The 24015-nt window shown below is 39.7% G+C and overlaps 1 protein-coding gene and 3 long non-coding RNA genes across 4 annotated transcripts in view; 2 read left to right on the forward strand and 2 right to left on the reverse strand.

The window, feature by feature from the left end:
• LOC148646899 (protein NLRC3-like) overlaps positions 1 to 24015 on the reverse strand; it is a 1251308-nt gene that overhangs the window by 695005 nt on the left and 532288 nt on the right. The gene's annotated exons all lie outside the window — the stretch shown is intronic.
• Positions 6158 to 6937, forward strand: LOC148646912 (uncharacterized). Its single transcript, XR_015927639.1, has 2 exons — positions 6158 to 6400; positions 6636 to 6937. It is a non-coding gene; the product is annotated as an uncharacterized LOC148646912 (long non-coding RNA).
• Positions 10632 to 12312, reverse strand: LOC148646913 (uncharacterized). The gene is made up of 2 exons (XR_015927684.1): positions 12117 to 12312; positions 10632 to 11982 (listed from the first exon to the last, which is right to left on the reverse strand). It is a non-coding gene; the product is annotated as an uncharacterized LOC148646913 (long non-coding RNA).
• Positions 20440 to 21124, forward strand: LOC148646914 (uncharacterized). The gene is made up of 2 exons (XR_015927638.1): positions 20440 to 20587; positions 20823 to 21124. It is a non-coding gene; the product is annotated as an uncharacterized LOC148646914 (long non-coding RNA).

The following is a 24015-nucleotide window of genomic DNA, read 5'->3' on the forward strand; positions in this document are numbered from 1 at the left end:
GTTTAGTCCTATAACTACAGTCTCTCCACAGTTTCCTATTGCCAACTAGGGACTCTATGTCACAAACCATCGTTCCACTTATACTATAGTTAACTAGCTATTGAAGTTAATTGACCAGTTTTGAACGTAGTGGGCACCACCATTAGCATTGTCAGCTCTAAGCTCTAAGATCATACAAATACTGATCTCTGGGTTTACATCAGAAACATTTAGGCACACACTGCTCTCAGGGTTTACATTATGTACACTTAGACACAGTCTGAGATACAGTATATCAGGTATATCACCCTGTAACTCCCGGAAGAGAAGAAGGTTACTGCTGGAAAGGTGATAATTGGACCAGTAGGGGGAGCTAACTCTGTGGTCTGTGTGGGTCCTAATGCCCCAGTATAGTGACAGTCAACATATACTGTACAAAGGAGCCGTTCTTCGGATGAGACCTTAACAAGGTGCTGACTCTCTATGGTCATTAAAAATCTCAGCGTGTTTATTGAAAAGAGTAGGGGTGTTACCCCTGGCATCAATAATAGCTGTCTCTCCCTCCAGTGTTACACACATAGAAATAACTCCCTCAGCAGGTCAGCTGCGACCTGAAGCTGAGGCTGAAAGTAATGACACTGTCACGATTATAGTTCCCCCTCCTTAAGGGTGCTCAAGCCCTTTCACTTAAGACTTTATTCTATGCACCTGCTCCCTATTCCCAGCCCACCTTAAAAGCCAGGCGCTGACGCTCATCCGGGTTCTGCATCTGATTTCCATATCGTGCGAGTCCGGGACCTGGAAGCGCCTGGTCCCGTTAAGGTTTTAATCTCTGTTCCTGTTCCCGTTCCTGTTCCCCGTCCGCCGGTTCCGACCCGGCCTTCATGGTTTTTAATTCCTTCTTCTAATGGATCTTCTGGTTTTGGACTTTCTCGTGTGTTTTTGGATACTCTAAGGATTACTCTTTGGGATTGTTCGCCTCGGCCACACCTCCCCCATGCACCAGCGCAACTTGGACACGACCCCCTGTCTTCAGCCCGTATTCCTGCATGACGTTTCCCAGTGTTTCCCCACTCCGTCGGATTGTGTCGTACGCATAGGGTCCGGAAAGAACTGTTCGTTACAGACACAGGACATAGCCCATGGAGGAGCTCAGCTTTTTGTTTAGAAGTAGTCTGAAATGGTGGCAAGTAGAGCTGTTCTCAACAACTTGGAAATTAAAATATTATAATATTCATTTAGATTTAAATTGTAGGATCACACAGATATGTCTGTGCTGAGGAAAAGATGAAGGGAAATAAAATATTTTTCTCATGTTGAAGTAAAAACTGATAATAACCAAACCAATATATTGTGACAGGTTAAAGAATAGAAGTAAACAGGCCTTCGTTGTACCTTTTTCACATCATATCACAACTCTTTCAATAATTGCTTGTCCAATTTAGGGCTTCTGTGGCCCAGAGCTTATCCTGCAAAGCACCGGGCAGATGGTGGGATACACACTGGTGGAGATGGGGGTTTTCATTTGCTGTTACAATTAGAAATTGTAACAGCAAATTGCAAGAGGATTTGTGTCACGATCGTCATCCCTCCTCTAAAGGGCGCTCCGACCCTTTCCTATTTTAGTTCATTATGTGCAGCTGTCCATGTTTTCCTTGTTATTATTTAAAGCCTGGCACTCCCACTATTCCACATTGGAATACGTACGCCCAGAAGCCCGCATACCAGCGGATCATGGAGGGACCCAACGGCATAGGCTTCATCAGGCATCCTGACCTGCTGAGTCCAGGGCTCGGAGCACCTGGCCTCATTACTGTTTTTATCCTCCTGAATCCCTGTCACTATTCCTGTTCCAGATCCCATTCCGGTTTTAATCTTGTCTGTCTCGGATTGGATCTCCCAGCTCCTGGACCCTGGACTGTGACCCGATTTCCCCTTTGGACTGCCTTAGGACTTGTCATCAGATCACAGCCGTCACGCCCCCCCGTCTGTCATCCCGTCCTGCTCTTGCTGTGTTTCCCTTGAGGTCTTATTCCAGTCACTTCCGGATTATAGCGTCTGCATAGGGTCTAAAGTACGCACTACCTGGGAGTCAGGACCAGCTCCCGTGACAATTTGACGACTTTTAGAAACCAATCAAACATCATAATTTACAATCTCATGCAGGAATTCCGAATATACAACATACAGTTTATTAATACAGTATTATCAATACGTGCATAACAAACAAGCGTAACAAAATACATCTGAGAAATGATCTGCTGTGATATGAATGACTGATTACAAGGGGATTACAAAGAAAAGAGTTAATAATTTCAGAGTTAAAATATGCAGAGATGATAATGTTTTACAGTCTAGCTCGTAGGTTGTATCAGTCTCGTAAAACTAAATCATATTCATATTCTCAGACGCAAGTGAATATGCATTAACTATCATGAACTAAACATCAAATGTGTGTTTGGAATAATAGCACACCCCTTGAGAATTATGATGTGAATAATGATATTTTACTTTGGTCTTTTAAAGCAGTTTGTGCACAGTTTTTCCTCTAGATATCTGCAAGGTAGGCAACAGAGGAACTTAGGTCATTCCGTGTTATAGTTTTTATTCAGTGTGTGCTTGGATATTCTGGATGTCGACAAAGAGTCTAGCTGTCTGATTTTGTTGATCGTCGAAGATAGCGTTGGGTTTACAAACAGAATATTTCTTCTGTTTCAGGAAGAATATCTTGGAATTCTGCACTTTACTGACACACTCTCTCAGCCTGGCTTCTCTGAGAAAAGTTTAAGTCCTGACTCGGACTGCTTGCAGTCCCATGGTTGAAAATTCAGTTTGCCAGTTTAGATGTAGAGATTGAGTCAGTGAGTTAACCAATGGAAAATGACTTGAGTTACAGTTTTGTAGTATCGCATCAGAAGTTGGTGATTGTCTGAGATACCATCAGGTATACCACTAGGGCCCACCTTAAAGGTCACTCATCGGTGGATCTTCCTTTGGGTGATTGAACGTGCCCTGTGACTTTAAAGATCAGATCCAGATGTACCTATGGCTCTCAACTAGACATCCAGGCACTAGCAGTGGACATCCACCATGGGAGTTTAGATCGCCTCTGTTGTAGGAAGGATCGTTATCCAGAAGACAAAGTCATCTCTCTTACTTTCCCACATGTGAAAACCAACAGGTCATTCTTAGGCTGAGATCATAAGGATAACAAGCTTTTTAGCTACATTCCTATGTAGAGTATTTACACAGGCAGGCACCAGGTTATATGGTCAAGGTACACAAAGATTATTAGAAATCTTTAATTGCACCTTAATTCTAATTATAAGAAAGATAGTTCCGGTCCTGAAATCTAATTGGCTGACACACTTTTGAAGCTGTGTTATATTCTCTGATATACGCACACCCTGGAAGGAATTTTGACATTTTACTGTGTGATAAAGGAATATCAATGCGCTGACTGATAAATAACTGTCAATCAAATCAATTGCATAGGCTTTTTTTTGCTGTCTTTGTTGCACTCTGCAGGATCCTTGTGATATTTTGTGCTCTCGTTGAATGATAGTGTCACATAGTTTAAATCATTTTCATTCTTAGAAATTATGATATGCTTGGTTAAAAGCAAGGGAGATTACAGTATGTCTGTTATAGTAGACATGAAAACAAGAGTTCACTTCCACATTATTGGAAACCCAATTTTAATGACAAAGCGCTGGGGTAATATCCTGGCAGCAGGCACTAAAACCAGCACAAGTGGGAGCACTCCCACGGCGAAATAAAATGCTTGACAAACTAGGGATTGGACAGTTTTTGAAAATGTTCAAATGTGCTAAACAAAAAACAAAAAAGAAGTCATTTTTATCACATTGGCTAACTAATGTCCTCTCTTTGCTGCTGCTGCTCCGCAAAAAGTCTCCTTGAAACTTAAATGTCTGGGTTACCAAGCCATGGAGCTTGTGTTCGGGGTGGATGTTGGTCATCCCTGTTTCAAACCATGCTTTGATTTTTCCCTAAACCCCCCTCCCCAATTTTCAAATCTTCACCTCTGGGTTCCAGTGGAGCTTCACTTTCTTCTTTCTTGTCTCGGGAAAAGAGCTGTGCTGATAAATCGATGTGACAAACAAGTTCCTGCTCCCTATTTACTTTTCAGAGTTTCATGAAGCAACTTTATTTTTTAAAATTTAGATTTTCAAAAATTTACTTTTTTTCAAATTTTATTCTGATTTTATTCTGTCTTTTCAATACACAGATATTCAATGCTTATTCCCATGTACCTGACCTGAATCATCTCTGAGGGTTTCTTGGGGTGCAGACTGTGGGATAGAATGAACCCAGAAACAAAAAGATGTTTTGTAAAGTGAATCTCACCTTTCATTTAATATAATGTAATTAATTTAATTCATTCACTAATTAATTGTTTTTAACAACTGTTGTCTAACTTCCCCAGTGCTGGTTACAAACATACACAAGAGGATCAATAAGAAGGACTTTGAGAATAAAATGACACCAAAGGCCCAGGGTGAACAGAATGTATTCACACTAATACTTTTCAATGATAATCATGAATAATTGCTGAATCCATGGCTTTACACCCACTGCATAGTCATTACTATGATCTCTTTAATGTAAAGGACTATGCTATGATACTGATCAACTCGTCCAAAATATGCATGCATTGGAATTATAGCTGGTGATCATACTGTATACCCCTTACAGTACATGAAGTTAAAAGTCAATGATTAGCAAGGGTTAGAGTAAGATACACCATTAATCTTCAGTATTCATATTGTTAAGTTTATTCAATTATCACAGTATGAGGAACACTTCCAGCGCCTGCTTGTACAAGTAAATACATAGCACCAGTGCTACAGTGCCTATAATCCCACACTAAGCAGAGCTGTAACATTGACTGAAGATGAGGATTAAGAAGAGTTCTAACTACTGCTACCACTACTCCAGGTATTCCAGGTATAGAAGATCTAGAGAACAGATTTTAGTAAAAGATGCCAAAATGAATTAATATAATTACACACATCATTCTTAAATATATGATGGTTTATCAGGGCGCATAACACATTGTAACTGTGCATTTCTACATTTCAACCTCTGCTATAAAAAAATTACTTCAATAAAAAGTTGGGTTCAATTTTTGTTTTAATTCCTGTAGTGCGTTTAACCTTTAAAACTCACTGGGTATTAATAATCCTGCTATATTTTAGCAAGGCAGTTTCAACCAGTCTCTCCACTCTCTACTCCATTCCACCTGTGTTGAGTGGAGTAAGGGCTCGGCCGATTGTATCTCATCCTCTGCTCCTTATAAAGCTGCTCTCTGTCTAGTCCTGCTGTCCTGGGAGTGTTCATGCTAAACTGTTCATGTTGGCCCTGAATCCTGATGTTGGAGAAGTGAGCTTCACTTACCCCCCAGTTGGGAACCTGGATACAAAAATAAAGAGAGAATAGAAAGAGGAGAGGGAGGGAGTTGGAAACTCTAGACCTGAGGGTCTGAATGTTTGAGGTTTTAATACAGACACAATTGAGAAAGAGGACTGACCCCTTCAACTGTCGGTTATATAGAAGAACAGAAGACTGTCATGCAAAGAGAGAGCACACTCCCCATGAACATTAAAATAAGTTTTCAGTGTCTCTCCAGCCCCATAGATAAAACATGTCTTTCCTTCAACACTGTGAGGAATGTCCCATGGGACCACAAACATATAACAAGGTATTTTGTCAGATCTGAACTGAACATTTTGCCTCTCTTGTATTGCCCCAAAAGTATTAAGAGTGTTTAAGTCAGTGCAGTTAGTAATTGTGCTGCATCTGAACAAACAGAGCCAAGTGCAGTTTTAACCAGATTTTCTGCACTCCACCCCATTCCAGCTATGTTGGGTGAAATGCGGACATAGCTGATAAGTGGATTTGTGACAGTGTAAACTTATATAAAATGTGGGTTGCATGATTGTTTTTAATATGTGCATTTGCATGCTTCAGTCTCTGTAAAATACGTTTTTAGTTCAACTATTGATCCTGCTGTACCTGAACACACAAAACCAAGTACTGCTTTAACCAGACTCTCCACACTCCACTCCATTCAAGTTGGACTCAGCTGATTGTGTATAATCCTCTGCTCCTTATAAAGCTGCTTTCTGTCTAGTCCTGCTGTCCTGGGAGTGTTAATGTTAAACTGCTCATCTTGCTCTGTCACATCACGCAGCACCAAGCCTGTTTTTCTAGCACTGACTGGCTACTAGTGCAGCCTAACCCAGAAAGATAATTTGCATAGAAGACACTTCTGGGAGTGTTTATAGCCTTGTGAGTTTAACACTTCCAGACTGAGAGCTGCGCTTCATGGTAACAGAACCCACAGGAACAATGACTTTCTTCATCATATTTATCTGGACACTCCTCATCACTGATCAGGGTAGGAATGGGTTTGGATATTTTATAGAATTTAAAACATTTTTGTATTATGTGAAGAAGAAATCAAGATTTATGTTAATTTAAAAATAAAAAATATTAAAGCATCATAATAAATATCTTATTAATTTATTCTGTTTTCATACTGTATGTCTATCATATAATGTATTACTAATTTACAGAATAAATTGGTATTTTCAATACTTTCCCACTTTTTGCAATGTTTTCTTCATTTTCAGAATCTAGTGGACAGATTTTTGTGACCCACGCTCCTACAATATTGACTGCTCCAGGACAGACAGTCACTGTTAGCTGTAAGACCAGTCCTGCAGTGTACAATAATGATCGCCTCAGCTGGTACCAACAGAAAGCTGGAAAAGCTCCTAAACTCCTGATCTATCTTGCAACTACCCGTCGGACTGGGATCCCAGAGCATTTCAGTGGCAGTGGCAGTGACCATCACAGGAGTCCAGGCTGAAGAGGCACACAAACAAACTGAACTTCAATAAAATATATACTGTATATACAGTGGTGTGAAAAAGTGTTTGACCCCTTCCTGATTTCTTTTTTTTTTTCATGTTTGTCACACTGAAATGTTTCAGATCGTCAAACAAATTGAAGTTTTAGACAAAGATAACACAAGGAAACACAAAATGCAGTTTTTAAATGAAGGTTTTTATTATTAAGGGAAAAAAAATCCAAACCCACATGGCCCTGTGTGAAAAAGTGATTGCTCCCCCTGTTAAAACATAAATCAACTGTGGTTTATCACATCTTTGGATAGCTGAGTTCAATTTCTCTAGCTACACCCAGGCCTGATTACTGCCACACCTGTTCTCAATCAAGAAATCACTTAAATAGGACCTGCCTGACAAAGTGAAGTAGGCCAAAAGATCCTCAAAAGCTAGACATCATACTGCGATCCAAAGAAATTATGGGAACAAATGAGAAACAGAGTAATTGAGATTTATCAGTTTGGAAAAGGTTATAAAGCCATTTCTAAAGCTTTGGGACTCCAGCGAACCACAGTGAGAGCCATTATCCACAAATGGCGAAAACATGGAACAGTGGTGAACCATCCCAGGAGGGGCCAGCTGACCAAAATTACCCCAAGAGCGCAGCAACGACTCATCCAAAGTAGAGAGTCAAAGTAGAGAGTCAAAATGACAGGAGAAGTGTTATGACAGTGATATTGCCATCAGCCTAGAGTAATTCTGTAATATTAATAATCTCCTTTTCTCATATTCTGTTTCAGACTTCAGTACAGATGCAGCCATTCAAAGTGCGCGGTACAGACACGTACCTGAGGTAATTGGCTACGGCGTCGCGCATCATGATGCAAGATGACGCGGGGTACCTCGGTACATGATTGGTTGACCGACACTTGGTCTGTCGTAGAAAGACTTACAGTAAACGTCTTTACTGTGCCCATTGTAGATATTGAATTTAACCACTGAAGGGAAATCTTAGTAGCTGAGCATAAAAAGAATAGGAGCATACTGTAACGTGTGTGAAGGCCATAAACGATATTAATTTTGGAACATAAATATACAGTATATGGCTGGTCTTGGTACTTTAAAGAAAAACTACACACCAGTATTCCATTTCTCCCTAAACATTTTAAGCATCGAAGTCTTTAACTAAAGAGATACCGGATTCAACAAGCATACTTTTAGAATTTGATTAAAAGGGAATATAATATGGAATCGCATATCTAAAGAATTTAATAACGATATGATTAGTGTACTGCGACAGGGCTGTGTAGGGCTGTTTCGCTTCTCTTTTCATGTGACTTCCCTTGTAGTCTACTGGTCTACATGCCTGCTTACTAACTGTTGGGTTGTGTGTTCAAATCCAGCTGGTGCTGGTCTTCTCTTTTAACAAACATTTCTTCGAAAAGATAGAATAGCAATATTATGGACAATCAATTGACTTTTTTATTTCAAAATATCACAACATGATCGATTCTAAGTCATTTTTGATAACAACAATAACAATAATAAAAACTCCCTTGCTTTTAACAGAACGTTTCATAATGTCTAACAACGAAAATTATTTAAACTGCAACGCATCATTCAACCAGAGCGCAAAATATCACAAGGATCCTCAAGAGCACAGCAAAGACTGTATTAAAAGATACTTGTATAAGATACATGAGAATCCAAGCTTTTTTATCTACGCTTTCTTTTCCGTATACCAGAGATTATGGTACCACTTCAGAAGGGTGTCAGCCAGTCAGATTCCAGGAATCGGTACTTTAAAGAAAAAATACACACCAGTATTCCATTTCTCCCTAAACATTTTAAGCATCGAAGTCTTTAACTAACATGTGAAATAGCAGGTATAAAAAGTGGTAGTTCTAAGCTTTTCTGCTAATATAATATGGAATCGCGTATCTAAAGAAATTAATAACGATATAATTATATTCATATACTGCAACGCAGTAGTACATGCTGTACAACGTCTGTTGATTCTGTATGTGTAGGGCTGTTTCACTGCTTCTCATGTGCCCTTTGCTGGTGGTACTGTGGTCTATGTTCCTGACTTGTAAACCAGAAATTGTGTGTTCAAATCCAGCCCATCCTGTGACTCTTCTCTTAAACAAAAAGTTGTTCTCTTTTCTCTTTGGTTTCTGTCAAAGCGCAATGAAACCTTTAACTTGATTCTTATGGATGCCCGGTCCCGCCAGGGATTTAAAAAAAACATGCAATCACATATCTAAAGAAATATGTAACAGTATGACTATGTTCATGCACAAATAGTAGCATGTGACACTTAGACTTGACTTTTTTTAGGGTAGACTTGACTTTATTGCCATGAAATATACAATAGATTGTCATTAAACAACCTTCTGTTTATTAATCTTCCTTGTTATGCACAGTGGGAATGGTAATGTAATGGGAATTAATTTAATCAAAGAGATCTCTCTGGGTGGGGCGCGGGACAGCCGGCAGGCAGGCGGTGGGTGACAGAGAAGAAAAGAAAGGCAGCTTTTAACTCCGCAAGTCTGAGTTTTTGTGCCCGTCATCGTTACACTATCATTCTTTCCATTGAAAACCTGTTTATATGTGACCTTTCAGAACACCTATCTGTTTTCTTCCTAGCACAATTTATGAGCACTCTGTGATTAAATTAATTCTCATTACATTATCATTCTCACTGTGCATAACAAGGAAGATTAATAAACATAAAGTTGTTTAATGACAAACTATTGTTTATCTCATGGCTAGATAGTAAAGTCTAGCCAAAAAGAGAAAACATCGACTTTATTTAAACTCCAGCGAAAGTATTAATTACCATACTTTTATGGTACATGACTTTGCTAAAATGTATTTAAAAATAAAAATGATTACGCTTTCAGTGGAGTGTCCAGATAAAGTGCTATATTAGTGTAAGCAATTAATTAATTAAATTACAAATGCCAGCGGAGAGAGAGAGACACAGCTTTTCATTGTCAAAAAGTAATTGTTTTTTAATTTGTCAGCACCCAGACAAACGCAAACGCGTTTTAAATAAAATGCTTTATTCATTCTTAATCAGACTCACATTCCCGAATGTCCCCCCCCGCCCCACTCAACAATCCTAGGAAGAACACGAAACAGCCTGTTAATAAAATGGTTGCAATTTTGTTCGGTCAGTTATTTCTCCCAGAATTTGTAAATCGCATTGATCAGTTCTTGCTTTGTGCTGGCTTTAGCTCGATGACATTGGAACACAGCGACTCAGACACCCATTGAATGGAAAGGGACACTTTAATTTTTTGTACGGCTGGCACAGCACCCCACCACACCCATGCGCCAGCAGAGAGAGAGAGACACACACACACCGGTTTTCACTGTCAAAAAGAAATTGTTTTTTTTACTTTTGTACCATTTTGTTTTTTACATTCCTCTTGTTTAACAGGAATGTTTTGTTTCTGGACATACTGTTAGACTAGGGGAAAAGAGCGCCTCCTTCTTCGAAGTATTTCGTTGATTCGATCACAAATTCTTTTCCAGTCGCACAAAGTAAGTGTTGAGATTCTCCGATTCACCATGCTACTAATGGTTTCTCGGAGATTGCAAAGCATGGCACTTTTGCCTCTGGACCCATCGAAATTTACCGATGTGGTCCACCCCCAGTAAATTTTCAAAAGCCACAGGATTTCGAAACACGAGAGAGACAGAGACACACACAGTTTTTCATTGTCAAAAAGTAATTGTTTTTTACTTTGTCAGCACCCAGACAAACGCAAATGCGTTTTTAATAAAATGCTTTTATTCCTTCTTTATCAGACTCACATTCCCGAATGTCTCCCGCCCCGGTCAACAATCCACATCTCTCCCCTTTTTACAAAATGACATTGTTGAAAACTGTTCCAGAGCAACTGTTGTTTCATCGGTGAAAAGTACATCATGAAATGTCTCCCCCTGTTAAATCCATTGGAGCACTTGTTTGAGTCTTTCCTCTTTGTTTTTTACCCTTATAATGGGGCATGTGTTGTTTTTTTTGTATCTCCATCCAAGCCTTCTGCGCACTCTTCTTATCGATGTCAGACTAACGCAAATACTGTACAATGTCTCGTGTTGACTTCCCGTTTCTTTTCATCTTCATTATTTGGTGTGAGAGAGTCTTCATGATTTGGCCACAGTCCGTCTCCTTACCAAAGCGATTCAGTGGTGCAGCTTGAAGTCTGTACCTGTATACCCATATCTTGATTTAAATACTTTTATTTTTTCACAATCTGGCAATGCCAGACAGAATTCACATTCGCTGCAGCCAAATGGCCTTGCAGATCAGAAAATCAAGGAACGCAACAATTATTGCCCGGCTCCTCAATGGGATAGCTTTACCGTGCTAATGCGTTGGTTTAACAGTCCGGGTGTGGCAAGCTTCTAATGTCTCCCGACTTCGGCGAAAAGGAACTTGTCTTTCATTGGAAGACAATGAACACATTCTAACCGTACATGAGAATATACAGATGCAGCCATTCAAAACGGGTGGGGTATTTCGTGGTATACCTCGGTGGCGTGTCGCATCAAAACGCGGTATCACCCGGTGTATCGCATCATTTAACGTCATGCCGGAAAGTATCCGGAATCACCTTGTAAAACCGCCAGGTGGAGCCAATACAGCTTAACCTCTCATGTACAGCATTTAAGCTTTTAAATTTAAACTGTGTATTACAGCATGTTAATCATCAGTCATTAAGAAGTTGGTATATTTTATGAAAGTACGATTGCTCAGTTGGACAAAAGTGCACAACCTACCTTTATCATAAATATTTTAATGATGCAGAAATATTTTATGCATAAAAGCCTTTACCGAAGATATTACTATAGTATTAATAACAGCCTGGACTCCTGTGATGGTCAGAGTGAAGTCAGTCCCAGATCCACTGCCACTGAAACGCTCTGGGATCCCAGTCTGACATAGTTGCTGCATAAATCAGGAATTTATTAGTTTCTCCAACTTTCTTTTGGTACCAGGCTAGGAATCTGTTATTGTATAGTGCTGCACTGGTTTTACAGTTCACAGTGACTGTCTGTCCAGGGAGAACAGATTTCATTGCTGGAGTCTGAGTCACAGTTACCTGTCCTCTGGATTCTGCAAATGAGAAAGTAGTAAATATCATTAAAATATCATTAAAAATTTAATTGATTTCCTGTTTTATACAAAACATTTCATTTTTACCTATAGTTGTAAACTACGTTCATCAAATATTTCAGACCCATTCCTACCTCGAGCAGAGACTAGGAGTGTCCAGATGAAAATAGTGATGAAGGTCATTGTTGCTGTGGGTTGTGTTTCCCTGAAGGGCAGCTCTCAGTCTTGAAGTGTTAAACTCACAGGGCTATAAACACTCCCAGAGCATGTACTGCCAATGCAAAGTGTCTTTTCTATGCAAATTGTCTTCCTGGCTTTAGCAGCACTTGTAGCCAGTCAGTGCTGGAAACACAGGCTTGGTGGTGTTTGTTGTGACAGAAAAAGATTAACAGTTTAGCATGAACACTCCCAGAACCGCAGGACTAGACAGAGAGCAGCTCTATAAGGAAACGAGAATGAGACACAATCAGCTGAGACCTTTTTCCATTCAGCATAGCATGAATGGATTGGGGTGTTGAGAGTTTGGTTAAATCAGCACTTGGCTCTGTGTGTTTAGACACATTACTGGTGGAGGTGATACCATGTTTAACAGAGACTGAAGTTTGCAAATACACAGTTTGTATTTCATATTCTACAGCTATTGGAATATTAATAAACAGCTATTACTTAAAATCACATTTTACTTAAGCTAAACACTTACAGTAAATACAGGCTTTTTGTTTAATTAGGGCTGCACAGTTTATGACTCAGACAGAGGTTCGATCTGTCTTCCCTTGGCTGGCTAAGGGCTGAATTCTCTAAAACGTGAGATTGCATAATTGATTTTTAGTGCTTTCAACACAGAAGCTGTCAAAAATACTCATGTCCAGACTTACTCTGTCTATCATTGTCGTGAAAAGAGCATGTTTATAAAGGTCTGTGCCTCAGACCTCTTTAGAGATTCATCAGCCTTACTCTGCTGACCACACTCAGCTGAGAACCTCATCCACCCCTGTCAACCCTTCACTTGCGACCCCAAGTGGTTTAGTCCTATAACTACAGTCTCTCCACAGTTTCCTATTGCCAACTAGGGACTCTATGTCACAAACCATCGTTCCACTTATACTATAGTTAACTAGCTATTGAAGTTAATTGACCAGTTTTGAACGTAGTGGGCACCACCATTAGCATTGTCAGCTCTAAGCTCTAAGATCATACAAATACTGATCTCTGGGTTTACATCAGAAACATTTAGGCACACACTGCTCTCTGGGTTTACATTATGTACATTTAGACACAGTCTGAGATACAGTATATCAGTTATATCACCCTGTAACTCCCGGAAGAGAAGAAGGTTACTGCTGGAAAGGTGATAATTGGACCAGTAGGGGGAGCTAACTCTGTGGTCTGTGTGGGTCCTAATGCCCCAGTATAGTGACAGTCAACATATACTGTACAAAGGAGCCGTTCTTCGGATGAGACCTTAACAAGGTGCTGACTCTCTATGGTCATTAAAAATCTCAGCGTGTTTATTGAAAAGAGTTGGGGTGTTACCCCTGGCATCCTACCTAAATTTCCCATGTCCTCTACTCATCATGGCCTCCTCCTGGGACACTTTGGCTGCTGTTGCATCATCCAGGTGAGGCTACACTTTGGTGGCGGTGGAGGGGAGTCCCCATTCCCTGTAAAGCTCTTTGAGTGTCAAGAGAAGAGCCGTATAAATTAAATATTAATGAAAATGGAGGTGGACCTTGTCAGGCAGCTCCAATCCCCCTAAGGAAATCTGCAACACAACATTGTGTCCTGATATTGTCATGCCCTCTACATCTGGAGGGCGCTCCTACTCTGTCCTGTCCCTAGTTCCCTGTACTTTGCTTGTCCATCCGCTGTGTCTTTGTCTGGGGCTATATATTTCTGGGTCACACTTTCCTCCTCACACAGCATTGAGGTTTAGAATTTCTTGAGACTCGCCTAGCACCAGGTCGCTCCATGTCCGTGGCCTGAGGGCATAGGTTTCTATATAGCATTTCCTGGACAGCTGAACCCGGGCTAAACCCTGTTCCGCCACTACGCATAGGGTCTTTTTTCACTTTGGGCAGAAGAGACCAAAGACTATACTCCTCATGGAATTGACAGTCTTGTCTCTTTGTGTTCAGATACAGCAAGATTACTGTATGCAAACAGAAACAAACATAATCTAAAAGTAAACTAGCAGTCAGCAGTGTCTTTCAATTACATGACTTGCAGACAGAGACAGAGAAGTCTTAGCTCCTGCCCCTGACTCTAAAACTGCACCAGAAGGTATCACTACTGTGTCTCCTAGTATGTAAATGCAGGTAACTAGATAACTAGCTACTGTAAGTGCCTGTATAGTGTTAAATAACAACAGCTCCTTCTAGATACAGTCAGAAGAACATAAAAACATGTTACAAACTATAAGAGGATGTTTGACTCATCTATCTCAGTTCACAAATGAAGCATTTGTGCTGAAATCAGTATAGTTAAAGTGCTAATAATTAATTATTAAGTGTAAAACAAAAAAAAACACTGAAAGTTTAAATTATGTAAATAAGTGTTAAATGAATTGTTCCAAATATTTTACCATATGCTGTTTGATTTTTTTATTTCGTAATCCGGTGAACAGCAGTGTAAGTTTATGACTCCAAGCACAGACTAGCCTGGTATCGAAGATGCCAGGCTGAAGATGCAACAGATTGTTACTGTCAGAGTTACCATGAGCTCAATAATAGCTGTCTCTCCCTCCAGTGTTACACACATAGAAATAACTCCCTCAGCAGGTCAGCTGCGACCTGAAGCTGAGGCTGAAAGTAATGACACTGTCACGATTATAGTTCCCCCTCCTTAAGGGTGCTCCAGCCCTTTCACTTAAGACTTTATTCTATGCACCTGCTCCCTATTCCCAGCCCACCTTAAAAGCCAGGCGCTGACGCTCATCCGGGTTCTGCATCTGATTTCCATATCGTGCGAGTCCGGGACCTGGAAGCGCCTGGTCCCGTTAAGGTTTTAATCTCTGTTCCTGTTCCCGTTCCTGTTCCCCGTCCGCCGGTTCCGACCCGGCCTTCATGGTTTTTAATTCCTTCTTCTAATGGATCTTCTGGTTTTGGACTTTCTCGTGTGTTTTTGGATACTCTAAGGATTACTCTTTGGGATTGTTCGCCTCGGCCACACCTCCCCCATGCACCAGCGCAACTTGGACACGACCCCCTGTCTTCAGCCCGTATTCCTGCATGACGTTTCCCAGTGTTTCCCCACTCCGTCGGATTGTGTCGTACGCATAGGGTCCGGAAAGAACTGTTCGTTACAGACACAGGACATAGCCCATGGAGGAGCTCAGCTTTTTGTTTAGAAGTAGTCTGAAATGGTGGCAAGTAGAGCTGTTCTCAACAACTTGGAAATTAAAATATTATAATATTCATTTAGATTTAAATTGTAGGATCACACAGATATGTCTGTGCTGAGGAAAAGATGAAGGGAAATAAAATATTTTTCTCATGCTGAAGTAAAAACTGATAATAACCAAACCAATATATTGTGACAGGTTAAAGAATAGAAGTAAACAGGCCTTCGTTGTACCTTTTTCACATCATATCACAACTCTTTCAATAATTGCTTGTCCAATTTAGGGCTTCTGTGGCCCAGAGCTTATCCTGCAAAGCACCGGGCACATGGTGGGATACACAGTGGTGGAGATGGGGGTTTTCATTTGCTGTTACAATTAGAAATTGTAACAGCAAATTGCAAGAGGATTTGTGTCACGATCGTCATCCCTCCTCTAAAGGGCGCTCCGACCCTTTCCTATTTTAGTTCATTATGTGCAGCTGTCCATGTTTTCCTTGTTATTATTTAAAGCCTGGCACTCCCACTATTCCACGCTCTGCATTGGAATACGTACGCCCAGAAGCCCGCATACCAGCGGATCATGGAGGGACCCAACGGCATAGGCTTCATCAGGCATCCTGACCTGCTGAGTCCAGGGCTCGGAGCACCTGGCCTCATTACTGTTTTTATCCTCCTGAATCCCTGTCACTATTCCTGTTCCAGATCCCATTCCGGTTTTAATCTTGTCTGTCTCGGATTGGATCTCCCAGCTCCTGGACCCTGGACTGTGACCCGATTTCCCCTTTGGACTGCCTTAGGACTTGTCATCAGATCACAGCCGTCACGCCCCCCCGTCTGTCATCCCGTCCTGCTCTTGCTGTGGTTCCCTTGAGGTCTTATTTCAGTCACTTCCGGATTATAGTGTCTGCATAGGGTCTAAAGTACGCACTACCTGGGAGTCAGGACCAGCTCCCGTGACAATTTGACGACTTTTAGAAACCAATCAAACATAATAATTTACAATCTCATGCAGGAATTCCGAATATACGACATACAGTTTATTAATACAGTATTATCAATACGTGCATAACAAACAAGCGTAACAAAATACATCTGAGAAATGATCTGCTGTGATATGAATGACTGATTACAAGGGGATTACAAAGAAAAGAGTTAATAATTTCAGAGTTAAAATATGCAGAGATGATAATGTTTTACAGTCTAGCTTGTAGGTTGTATCAGTCTCGTAAAACTAAATCATATTCATATTCTCAGACACAAGTGAATATGCATTAACTATCATGAACTAAACATCAAATGTGTGTTTGGAATAATAGCACACCCCTTGAGAATTATGATGTGAATAATGATATTTTACTTTGGTCTTTTAAAGCAGTTTGTGCACAGTTTTTCCTCTAGATATCTGCAAGGTAGGCAACAGAGGAACTTAGGTCATTCCGTGTTATAGTTTTTATTCAGTGTGTGCTTGGATATTCTGGATGTCGACAAAGAGTCTAGCTGTCTGATTTTGTTGATCGTCGAAGATAGCGTTGGGTTTACAAACAGAATATTTCTTCTGTTTCAGGAAGAATATCTTGGAATTCTGCACTTTACTGACACACTCTCTCAGCCTGGCTTCTCTGAGAAAAGTTTAAGTCCTGACTCGGACTGCTTGCAGTCCCATGGTTGAAAATTCAGTTTGCCAGTTTAGATGAAGAGATTGAGTCAGTGAGTTAACCAATGGAAAATGACTTGAGTTACAGTTTTGTAGTATCGCATCAGAAGTTGGTGATTGTCTGAGATGCCATCAGGTATACCACTAGGGCCCACCTTAAAGGTCACTCATCGGTGGATCTTCCTTTGGGTGATTGAACGTGCCCTGTGACTTTAAAGATCAGATCCAGATGTACCTATGGCTCTCAACTAGACATCCAGGCACTAGCAGTGGACATCCATCATGGGAGTTTAGATCGCCTCTGTTGTAGGAAGGATCGTTATCCAGAAGACAAAGTCATCTCTCTTACTTTCCCACATGTGAAAACCACCAGGTCATTCTTAGGCTGAGATCATAAGGATAACAAGCTTTTTAGCTACATTCCTATGTAGAGTATTTACACAGGCAGGCACCAGGTTATATGGTCAAGGTACACAAAGATTATTAGAAATCTTTAATTGCACCTTAATTCTAATTATAAGAAAGATAGTTCCGGTCCTGAAATCTAATTGGCTGACACACTTTTGAAGCTGTGTTATATTCTCTGATATACGCACACCCTGGAAGGAATTTTGACATTTTACTGTGTGATAAAGGAATTTCAATGCGCTGACTGATAAATAACTGTCAATCAAATCAATTGCATAGGCTTTTTTTTGCTGTCTTTGTTGCACTCTGCAGGATCCTTGTGATATTTTGTGCTCTCGTTGAATGATAGTGTCACATAGTTTAAATCATTTTCATTCTTAGAAATTATGATATGCTTGGTTAAAAGCAAGGGAGATTACAGTATGTCTGTTATAGTAGACATGAAAACAAGAGTTCACTTCCACATTATTGGAAACCCAATTTTAATGACAAAGCGCTGGGGTAATATCCTGGCAGCAGGCACTAAAACCAGCACAAGTGGGAGCACTCCCACGGCGAAAAAAAATGCCTGACAAACTAGGGATTGGACAGTTTTTGAAAATGTTCAAATGTGCTAAACAAAAAACAAAAAAGAAGTCATTTTTATCATATTGGCTAACTAATGTCCTCTCTTTGCTGCTGCTGCTCCGCAAAAAGTCTCCTTGAAACTTAAATGTCTGGGTTACCAAGCCATGGAGCTTGTGTTCGGGGTGGATGTTGGTCATCCCTGTTTCAAACCATGCTTTGATTTTTCCCTAAACCCCCCTCCCCAATTTTCAAATCTTCACCTCTGGGTTCCAGTGGAGCTTCACTTTCTTCTTTCTTGTCTCGGGAAAAGAGCTGTGCTGATAAATCGATGTGACAAACAAGTTCCTGCTCCCTATTTACTTTTCAGAGTTTCATGAAGCAATTTATTTTTTAAAATTTAGATTTTCAAAAATTTACTTTTTTTCAAATTTTATTCTGATTTTATTCTGTCTTTTCAATACACAGATATTCAATGCTTATTCCCATGTACCTGACCTGAATCATCTCTGAGGGTTTCTTGGGGTGCAGACTGTGGGATAGAATGAACCCAGAAACAAAAAGATGTTTTGTAAAGTGAATCTCACCTTTCATTTAATATAATGTAATTAATTTAATTCATTCACTAATTAATTGTTTTTAACAACTGTTGTCTAACTTCCCCAGTGCTGGTTACAAACATACACAAGAGGATCAATAAGAAGGACTTTGAGAATAAAATGACACCAAAGGCCCAGGGTGAACAGAATGTATTCACACTAATACTTTTCAATGATAATCATGAATAATTGCTGAATCCATGGCTTTACACCCACTGCATAGTCATTACTATGATCTCTTTAATGTAAAGGACTATGCTATGATACTGATCAACTCGTCCAAAATATGCATGCATTGGAATTATAGCTGGTGATCATACTGTATACCCCTTACAGTACATGAAGTTAAAAGTCAATGATTAGCAAGGGTTAGAGTAAGATACACCATTAATCTTCAGTATTCATATTGTTAAGTTTATTCAATTATCACAGTATGAGGAACACTTCCAGTGCCTGCTTGTACAAGTAAATACATAGCACCAGTGCTACAGTGCCTATAATCCCACACTAAGCAGAGCTGTAACATTGACTGAAGATGAGGATTAAGAAGAGTTCTAACTACTGCTACCACTACTCCAGGTATTCCAGGTATAGAAGATCTAGAGAACAGATTTTAGTAAAAGATGCCAAAATGAATTAATATAATTACACACATCATTCTTAAATATATGATGGTTTATCAGGGCGCATAACACATTGTAACTGTGCATTTCTACATTTCAACCTCTGCTATAAAAAAATTACTTCAATAAAAAGTTGGGTTCAATTTTTGTTTTAATTCCTGTAGTGCGTTTAACCTTTAAAACTCACTGGGTATTAATAATCCTGCTATATCTTAGCAAGGCAGTTTCAACCAGTCTCTCCACTCTCTACTCCATTCCACCTGTGTTGAGCGGAGTAAGGGCTCGGCCGATTGTATCTCATCCTCTGCTCCTTATAAAGCTGCTCTCTGTCTAGTCCTGCTGTCCTGGGAGTGTTCATGCTAAACTGTTCATGTTGGCCCTGAATCCTGATGTTGGAGAAGTGAGCTTCACTTACCCCCCAGTTGGGAACCTGGATACAAAAATAAAGAGAGAATTGAAAGAGGAGAGGGAGGGAGTTGGAAACTTTAGACCTGAGGGTCTGAATGTTTGAGGTTTTAATACAGACACAATTGAGAAAGAGGACTGACCCCTTCAACTGTCGGTTATATAGAAGAACAGAAGACTGTCATGCAAACAGAGAGCACACTCCCCATGAACATTAAAATAAGTTTTCAGTGTCTCTCCAGCCCCATAGATAAAACATGTCTTTCCTTCAACACTGTGAGGAATGTCCCATGGGACCACAAACATATAACAAGGTATTTTGTCAGATCTGAACTGAACATTTTGCCTCTCTTGTATTGCCCCAAAAGTATTAAGAGTGTTTACGTCAGTGCAGTTAGTAATTGTGCTGCATCTGAACAAACAGAGCCAAGTGCAGTTTTAACCAGATTTTCTGCACTCCACCCCATTCCAGCTATGTTGGGTGAAATGCGGACATAGCTGATAAGTGGATTAGTGACAGTGTAAACTTATATAAAATGTGGGTTGCATGACTGTTTTTAATATGTGCATTTGCATGCTTCAGTCTCTGTAAAATATGTTTTTAGTTCAACTATTGATCCTGCTGTACCTGAACACACAAAACCAAGTACTGCTTTAACCAGACTCTTCACACTCCACTCCATTCAAGTTGGACTCAGCTGATTGTGTATAATCCTCTGCTCCTTATAAAGCTGCTTTCTGTCTAGTCCTGCTGTCCTGGGAGTGTTAATGTTAAACTGCTCATCTTGCTCTGTCACATCACGCAGCACCAAGCCTGTTTTTCTAGCACTGACTGGCTACTAATGCAGCCTAACCCAGAAAGATAATTTGCATAGAAGACACTTCTGGGAGTGTTTATAGCCTTGTGAGTTTAACACTTCCAGACTGAGAGCTGCGCTTCATGGTAACAGAACCCACAGGAACAATGACTTTCTTCATCATATTTATCTGGACACTCCTCATCACTGATCAGGGTAGGAATGGGTTTGGATATTTTATAGAATTTAAAACATTTTTGTATTATGTGAAGAAGAAATCAAGATTTATGTTAATTTAAAAATAAAAAATATTAAAGCATCATAATAAATATCTTATTAATTTATTCTGTTTTCATACTGTATGTCTATCATATAATGTATTACTGATTTACAGAATAAATTGGTATTTTCAATACTTTCCCACTTTTTGCAATGTTTTCTTCATTTTCAGAATCTAGTGGACAGATTTTTGTGACCCACGCTCCTACAATATTGACTGCTCCAGGACAGACAGTCACTGTTAGCTGTAAGACCAGTCCTGCAGTGTACAATAATGATCGCCTCAGCTGGTACCAACAGAAAGCTGGAAAAGCTCCTAAACTCCTGATCTATCTTGCAACTACCCGTCGGACTGGGATCCCAGAGCATTTCAGTGGCAGTGGCAGTGACCATCACAGGAGTCCAGGCTGAAGAGGCACACAAACAAACTGAACTTCAATAAAATATATACTGTATATACAGTGGTGTGAAAAAGTGTTTGACCCCTTCCTGATTTCTTTTTTTTTTCATGTTTGTCACACTGAAATGTTTCAGATCGTCAAACAAATTGAAGTTTTAGACAAAGATAACACAAGGAAACACAAAATGCAGTTTTTAAATGAAGGTTTTTATTATTAAGGGAAAAAAAATCCAAACCCACATGGCCCTGTGTGAAAAAGTGATTGCTCCCCCTGTTAAAACATAAATCAACTGTGGTTTATCACATCTTTGGATAGCTGAGTTCAATTTCTCTAGCTACACCCAGGCCTGATTACTGCCACACCTGTTCTCAATCAAGAAATCACTTAAATAGGACCTGCCTGACAAAGTGAAGTAGGCCAAAAGATCCTCAAAAGCTAGACATCATACTGCGATCCAAAGAAATTATGGGAACAAATGAGAAACAGAGTAATTGAGATTTATCAGTTTGGAAAAGGTTATAAAGCCATTTCTAAAGCTTTGGGACTCCAGCGAACCACAGTGAGAGCCATTATCCACAAATGGCGAAAACATGGAACAGTGGTGAACCATCCCAGGAGGGGATGGGAGCGCAGCAACGACTCATCCAAAGTAGAGAGTCAAAGTAGAGAGTCAAAATGACAGGAGAAGTGTTATGACAGTGATATTGCCATCAGCCTAGAGTAATTCTGTAATATTAATAATCTCCTTTTCTCATATTCTGTTTCAGACTTCAGTACAGATGCAGCCATTCAAAGTGCGCGGTACAGACACGTACCTGAGGTAATTGGCTACGGCGTCGCGCATCATGATGCAAGTTGACGCGGGGTACCGCGGTACGTGATTGGTTGACCGACAGTTGGTCTGTCGTAGAAAGACTTACAGTAAACGTCTTTACTGTGCCCGTTGTAGATATTGAATTTAACCACTGAAGGGAAATCTTAATAGCTGAGCATAAAAAGAATAGGAGCATACTGTAACGTGTGTGAAGGCCATAAACGATATTAATTTTGGAACATAAATATACAGCATATGGCTGGTCTTGGTACTTTAAAGAAAAACTACACACCAGTATTCCATTTCTCCCTAAACATTTTAAGCATCGAAGTCTTTAACTAAAGAGATACCGGATTCAACAAGCATACATTTAGAATTTGATTAAAAGGGAATATAATATGGAATCGCATATCTAAAGAATTTAATAATGATATGATTAGTGTACTGCGACAGGGCTGTGTAGTGCTGTTTCGCTTCTCTTTTCATGTGACTTCCCTTGTAGTCTACTGGTCTACATGCCTGACTACTAACTGTTGGGTTGTGTGTTCAAATCCAGCTGGTGCTGGACTTCTCTTTTAACAAACATTTCTTCGAAAAAATAGAATAGCAATATTATGGACAATCAATTGACTTTTTTATTTCAAAATATCACATCGATTCTAAGTCATTTTTGATAACATAGAATAGTCACCTTCTTCCCTTCTGACAACGGTCCCTGCTTCCTGCTTCTAGTGTGTGTGTGTGTGTGTGTGTGTGTGTGTGTGTGTGTGTGTGTGTGTGTGTGTGTGTGTGTGTGTGTGTGTGTGTGTGTGTGTGTGTGTGTGTGTGTGTGTGTGTGTGTGTGTGTGATAGAGTACATTTTAATAGAGAAATGGAGGCTGGACAGTATGCGTTACAATATAAACATTTATATTGATTTAAATCGTGTTTTGATTCAAATCGCAAACACGTGTTTAATTATATGTTTTTTTTTTATCATAATCAGGCTAATGCAACATAAATTGATACAGTATCTTTGTCTTCTAAGTATCTTAATAAACTTTCAGCATATTCAGACTTTCTACCCGTTTAGATTTATATTGGGATCAAATGTGGAAGGATTAGATTGTAATCATTTTTATTTTTCAAATACGTTTTAGAAAAGTGTAATCTATACCTGCCCAGACTGTACGCCTTCCTAAACCTCGCCTTTCACTCCTGTCCTACTCTTCCCCACACCTCAGCCGGGCGCTCTTCGGCCTCTGCCCGGGACAAATGTATATTTTGATATTTACACCCGGCGCGGCACCGAGGGAGCGTCTGCATTTATAACTTAGTTTTTAAAATTAGTCAAGCAATATAAAGCATCTCCTTTTACTTTTAAGTCCCTTAAATACATTGAGCACTTAAGATTACTTAACTATATGTACAAACGTTTCATATGTTGCTGTTGTGAATGCCTGTGGAGTGTATCTTATTTGCCTTGTGTCCTGGTTATGTCGCCCTCCCCCCCTCTCTCCCTCAATTCAATTCAATTCAAGGTGTTTTATTAGCATGACAGATGGGTACAATCAGTGTTGGGTATTTACTTTGCTTTGAGATACCACTTTTAAAGGTGATATATACAATTTTGACTAAAATAAATTGATATCTTTGTCTTCTAAGTATCTTAATAAACTTTCAACATAGCTTTCTCCCCGTTAAGATTTATTTTCCTTAACTAGTATACTTTAGATCTTTTTTTCTGAACCGGGGAAAATCTGATCATGTTTCTCTATAACAACAATAAAAAAAACATTATTTTACATATCACCTTTATGTGATATCACCTTAAGGATGCGCAAAGAAATTTAAAATAGTCTTCTTTAGGTGTGAGGGTAGGAGTGGATCGCAGCAGGCATAATCGGCAAATTAGGAAAACAAAGAACTGGACAGGCTAGACGTTTATCCAGAGTGCGAGTGATCAGAAAAAGGAACAGCTGTTACACTCAGGTTTTACGCTCTCTCTCTGTTGAATGAATGAAAGCATTTTATTAAAAATGAGTTTGCGTTTGTCTGGGTATTTACTTTGTAACCTGTGGTTTACATCTACTGTATTGTTTTGAGGTGCCACTTTTAAAGGTGATATGTAAAATAAAGTTTTTTATTATTGTTATAGAGAAACATGATCA

The sequence above is a fragment of the Lepisosteus platostomus genome, chromosome 16, assembly GCF_059453375.1.
Source record: "Lepisosteus platostomus isolate fLepPlt1 chromosome 16, fLepPlt1.hap1, whole genome shotgun sequence".
Classification (NCBI taxonomy): Eukaryota; Metazoa; Chordata; class Actinopteri; order Semionotiformes; family Lepisosteidae; genus Lepisosteus; species Lepisosteus platostomus.